Source organism: Crocuta crocuta, unplaced genomic scaffold (genome assembly GCF_008692635.1).
Source record: "Crocuta crocuta isolate KB4526 unplaced genomic scaffold, BGI_CrCroc_1.0 scaffold102, whole genome shotgun sequence".
Taxonomy (NCBI): domain Eukaryota; kingdom Metazoa; phylum Chordata; class Mammalia; order Carnivora; family Hyaenidae; genus Crocuta; species Crocuta crocuta.
The window spans coordinates 11,105,086-11,110,867 of NW_027530019.1; positions in this window are offsets into that span (position 1 = coordinate 11,105,086).

The following is a 5,782-nucleotide window of genomic DNA, read 5'->3' on the forward strand; positions in this document are numbered from 1 at the left end:
GGTATCAGGGCTCTTGGATAAGAGCACTAGAGGCTATGAGAGAAGGTGGGAAATGACAGCTGAAATAGGGAGTACTACAAGGCTCACGGTGGCCGGGTTTGCAGCTTTGAGGAGCCCTGTGTCAGGAGCTGCTTGTAGGGACCATCAGCCTATCCTCCTGTCCCCTAAGAAAATGCCCAAGGACCTTGACTACCTTGGAGAGGCAGGAAAGGGGAGGGCATCCTGAAGGCTGACTGCCCAGCTTCAAAGCCTAGGCTTGCTGCTTGCTGGCTGTGCCTATGTAACTTTTAGGTGAGTTACCTCTTCCTTTCTTCTTGTGTCTCAGTTTTCAGTTTTCTCACCTTTAGAGTGGGTATGTGGATAGTCATTCTGTTATTGAGTTATCATAAAAATTAAACAATTTTATGTAAGACATTTAAGATAGTGCTAAGATTGATTGTCTTAAGCACTCAATAAATGTTGTTATTAGAGGTGACCCCAATTGGATGTTGCTTTGGGGTTAGATCAGGTTGAATTATAGTCAGTCAGCGTTCAGTCTATGAGCATTTATTTACTGAATAGCTTCCATGTGTCCTGCCCTGGGATAGGTGCAGTCTGCCCAACATCACATGGTCATAGCATCTCTGGTCAGAGGTATGCCTATCTGCCTGCACTAAACAAGCCTCTAAAAACATTTGCTTCTGGTCTCAAACTCCCCAGTGGCATGGAAAGCAAAGTGGGGGAATTTCCTTTCTCCACAATCAAATGCTTGAGTCCCAGCCCACTGCTCTATGCCCTGAAATTCATAGTACCCACCCACATTTTATTGTTTCTTATTAAGCTTTCCATCTGCCCACAAGGCCGTAAACTCTGGGCCCCCATTCCACTCTCAGAGTTAAGCAGATAGAAAGCTCTTAATAAATATGTGTTGTATATCTGTTGAATGAAATTTCCCTCTGTGAGAAGAAATTTCTTACCCGTTGTATTGCTTTGCTAATGTAATCAAAGTTTCTTGGCTGATTTGCCCCTGATATTGGAGCTGTCTCTGGGCCACACATTTGCTGACCCTTGGCTGTCTAACCAAGTAACTTAGTGACTCAGATGAGAATGTGATGAGATGAACCTATTGTCAGAGCGGGATGGGAATATCAAACACACAGAGGGCGAGGTGCTATTCACTTTGCTCTATCAATCGCTGTGGATGAAGCCCCCTCTCAGATTAACAGGTCCAAATACATGGTTTATTCGGCTGCCTCATGCCATCAGGGAAAACTCCAATCTGAGCCCAAGAACAAAGGGCAGATAACGAACAGCTGCACATTTCGATTCCCAGAAGCCTCATCAAGGATAGAGAACTAACTTTTATGACATATTTCAGACAACATCATGTGATATCTAAGGTTGGAATGGTTTCTGCTGCACCCACAAGGCCAACCAATGGCTCTGTGTCACTGTCTTCTCCATCAATAAATATTTCTTTGATTCAACTCTATTGGAAGAAATGCATTTGCTTTTAACACCCATCATTCATTGTCTATTGTGAGCTAGCCACTTCATATCGTTTTTAAAACTTTTAATTTTAAAGTAATTTTAGATTTACAAAAGAGTTGCAGGATAGTACAGAGTTTCTGTGTACCTTTCACCCAGCTTCCCCAGTGTTCACACCTCATGTAACCATCATACAATGATCAAAACTAAGAAATTAATGTTGGTAAATTACAAGACATATTTTGATTTGATAGTGTTTCCACTAACAGGTTTTGGTTTTTTCTCCTCTTCTGTTACAGGATCTGATCCAATATCCTGTGCTGCACTGTAATGTCTCCTCAGTGTCTTCCAGTCTCAGGTTCCACAGTCTTTGTCTCTCATGACTTGCTACTTTTGAAGAGGATTTGGCAGGTACATTGTAGAATGTCCCTCAACGTGAGTTTGATCTTTTTCATATGATTAGACTGAGGTTGTGGATTTGGGAGAAGAGTATCATAGAGGTCATGTGCCCTTCTTATTTGGGGGTACAGGATCTAGAGGTGTTTTATTACAGGTGATGTCAATCTTGATCACCCGGCTAAGGTGGTGTCTACCAGGTTTCTCCAAAGGAAAGTTGCTATTATTTCCTTTCCATACACATAGAATATTTTAAATCTGTATGACAACCTTGTAGGTTTGATTAATCCTATTTTACACCTGAGGAAACATGAGTTATCTGCCATAAGTTTACAGTGAAGTCATGGAAAAGTCACAGGATATCAGAAATGATCTCTCTTCTTTAACAGATGAGGAAACCAAGCCCTGGAGAGAGATGACATGGCTAAGATCACTCAGCCAGTTAACTGCAGAACCAAACTAGACTAGGTTTTCTGATTTCCAGGGAGGGACTAAACACGTAACTAGGACTCTAGTATGTGAAGCAGGCTTAAGAACACTGGATCCTTGCATATAAATAGTGAGGGCTCCCTTTCCCTTAGCTCTGATTGGAGAGGAATGTAATACCATAGCCCTGCTGGAAACAACTGTCAAGAAGCAGCTGTAGAATTCTGGCTGGCCTTTCTGTGACACTGCAGTCTTTTGCAAGGCTGGTCATAAGACAGGCAGATCTGATATCAGATGGCAATGCCTCCTTTATTTCTCCTAGAATGCTAGTTACATGGCCTCTATTGTCTGTGGTTAATATAGTAATCTGTTTCCAGTGGAGCTGCTGGTGGCTTTCTATGCCCTGGGCTGAGAGGTTATTTTAGTCTAGGGTGCTGACCCTGGAATTTATGCGAGGCATTCAGAGGGGTTGGTAGGGGTGGGAATCTTAAAAGCAGAGTAGAAAGCTTGATATTGTCATAAGAATTCCATTATCCAGAAGGCTCTTAGGTAGGATGGTCAGTTATGGTAAAAAATCCATTAAGCTCCAGATATTTATGTGTTTGTGTTTCTTTTTTTTTAATTAAAAAAATTTTTTTTAATGTTTTTTATCTATTTCTGAGAGAGAGAGAGACAGCATGAGCAGGGGGAGGGTCAGAGAGAGAGGGAGATACAGAATCTGAAGCAGGCTCCAGGCTCTGAGCTGTCAGCACAGAGCCCGATGCGAGGCTCAAACCCACGAACCGTGCAATCATGACCTGAGTTGAAGTAAGACCCTTAACCAACTGAGCCACCCAGGCGCCCTGATATGTTTGTGTTTCTGCTGCCTAGCATTATGATAGTCTGTTAGTGAAAGAGATGCGAGAAAGTGAAAGAACTCTGCACACAGACCAGAATTCCAGAATTGCAGTCTCCTCTTAAAGCCATGGCAATCTGACTCGCTGGTTTTAGTTAACCAGGATACAGGACTCAGCACAACTTTAGGACAAACTCTTGGCAACAATCTATACATTTTTTCCTCTAGGGAGCAGTTAGGAGAATGGCCTGATCTGGGATTGGCCCTGGTCATGCTGACACATGGGAGTTCACCTGCCTCTGAAGTGAGCTGTGCCTGGAACATAATTAGTCCTATAGGTCAATCTTAAGTGCCACCGGCCTCCTTGGGCATTCCCAGAGAATGTCTTGGTACCAGTCAAATTGGAACCTACCTTTTGGGATCACTTCTTTGAGGAACTGACAGCCTCAGATCCACCACTGTCAGGATCTGCTGGATAACTCAGATCTGGGAAGAGAAGAAGGGTGACCAAACTGGCCTTCCAAACGCAGGAAGGACTTTCTTTGGCCATGATGCTGGTCATCTCCCCTAAATAAATGCCCCCCTAAACACGTATTCTATTTTTTAGTGTGAACCCTCCCAGAGGCCCTTTGGTCAGCTCCTGCAATCAATTAAGACCTCTGTGGTGAAACAACATAGAGTGCTGCCGCAGTGTGGGTTTGTAGGGTCAGGGGCTGCTGGCCTGCTGCTCCAGTGTAACTGAACTCAAGGGCATTGACACTTGGTGTGCATTAAGTTGAAAACAACCCAAGGAAGTGCTGAAAACAAAGAACTTTGTATTACTTGTTACAAGTAAGAAGACAGATAGCTCTCCAAGTGCTGTCTTCCTATGGGGTTAGTACAGGAAGCTTTCATTCAGTGTATTAGGGGGCAGGGGCAGGGAGCTTGCATATATATTAAAAACCTTACATTCTATTCTTAGGCGTTTGGTTCAACTGCACATGCCTCACATGTCAACATGCTAGTGCACACGTTATATGTCTGAAAAATAGCAGAAAACTCAGCACATAGGAGGAAATCTGGTATTATAATGAGCTAAAGTTAACTTTAGGACAACTCAGGGGGGCTTCTGCTTGGGTCCACAGTCCAAACTGGCCTAAACTGGCTGGCACAAGAGGATATCAGGTGAAACACCTAGCTGGGGAGTCCCCTTAGCTGGCTTCTGGTTCTGCAAAACAAAACATGTTACTTCCCTGCTTTTGTTCCTTCCCTCTCCTTCCTTCTGCTGAAGGCTTTCAGCCCTCACATCTGAGTACACCGCCCTTTGTATCCTAGCTAACAAGAGGATGCTGTTTGTGTCCCTGAAGTAGAGGACTTGGCTTGGCCCAGTATTCTCAGGTGGAGAACAGTGGATCTGAGGAACATTCTGAAGTGGTCTGCAGCATCAGAATCAAGGTGTCTTCTTTTATTAAATTCATTTGTTTCACCCTATTTTATATGCCACAGCTTACAAGCTTTTACNACCCAGGCGCCCCCCAACTTTTTGTTTTGAAACAGTTTAAAACTTAAAGGAGAGTGGAAAATGTAGCATAATGAGTTCCTATATACCCTTCATCCAGGTTCTTCAGTTGTAGCATTTAAATATATTTTGCCTTTTTTTCTGTCTCTCTTTCTCAGACATATATAAAATTTTTTTTTTCTGAGCCATTTGAGAGTAACTTAGAGATACGATGACCCATTGCCCTTTAATACTTCAGCATATATTTCCTAAAGCTAGGAAATTCTATATAATCAGAGGATAACCCTCAAACTTAGGGAAATTACCATGTAATCAAAAGATCTCATCCAAATTTTGCCAACTGTCCCAATAATGTCCTTTATAGGCCTAGATTCCAGCCCAGGATCACATATTTGTTGCCACGTCTCTTTTGTACCCTCTTCAGTCTAGAACACTTCTCAGACCTGTTGTTTTTCATGGCCTTCACATTTTGAAAAGTATAGGATGTCCCTCAGTTTCAGTTTATGATAAAATTTATATAAGTGAAATCACTCAGTAAACATTTAGCAAAAACATACTTCTATGTTGATACACATAAAGACTGATATTTAATAATTGTATAGTCTTCTACCGTATGAAAGGGCTATATTAACCAGTCCCCTGTTCAAGAACACTTAGCTCATCCCTAGGTTTCCACAGTGTAAACCACATTGAAATTAGTAGCTCTGAGCAATTCATCTGATTTATCTAAAGTGGGATCAATCGATGGGTTAGAGTATGCAAATGTAAAGTTTTGATACTCTTGCCAAATACTCATCCTGAAAGATTATCCTTATTTGTAATTCCACTAATGATGCTCGAGAAGGCCTCTTCCCCCCACTTGTATCAGTACTGGACATTTTCACTTTTTTAAATCTTGGCCAGTTAGGGAAAAAAAATAATTTCTTTGATTATGACTGAAGCTGAGCACCCTTCATGTGCATTTTGTCTGTTTTACTTTCTTTGGTGAGTTACCTTTGCCTGTTTTTCTGTTGGTCAGTTTCTGGTTTTAAACTGATTTGTCAACTCTGACCTTGGCACATCTCTGTTGAAATTATTCTAATTCTTACTTGAAACCCAGTCTCCTGAGAAAACATGTCAAGAATTAGCCACAACCAACAAGGTGACTGAACATGTGCAGG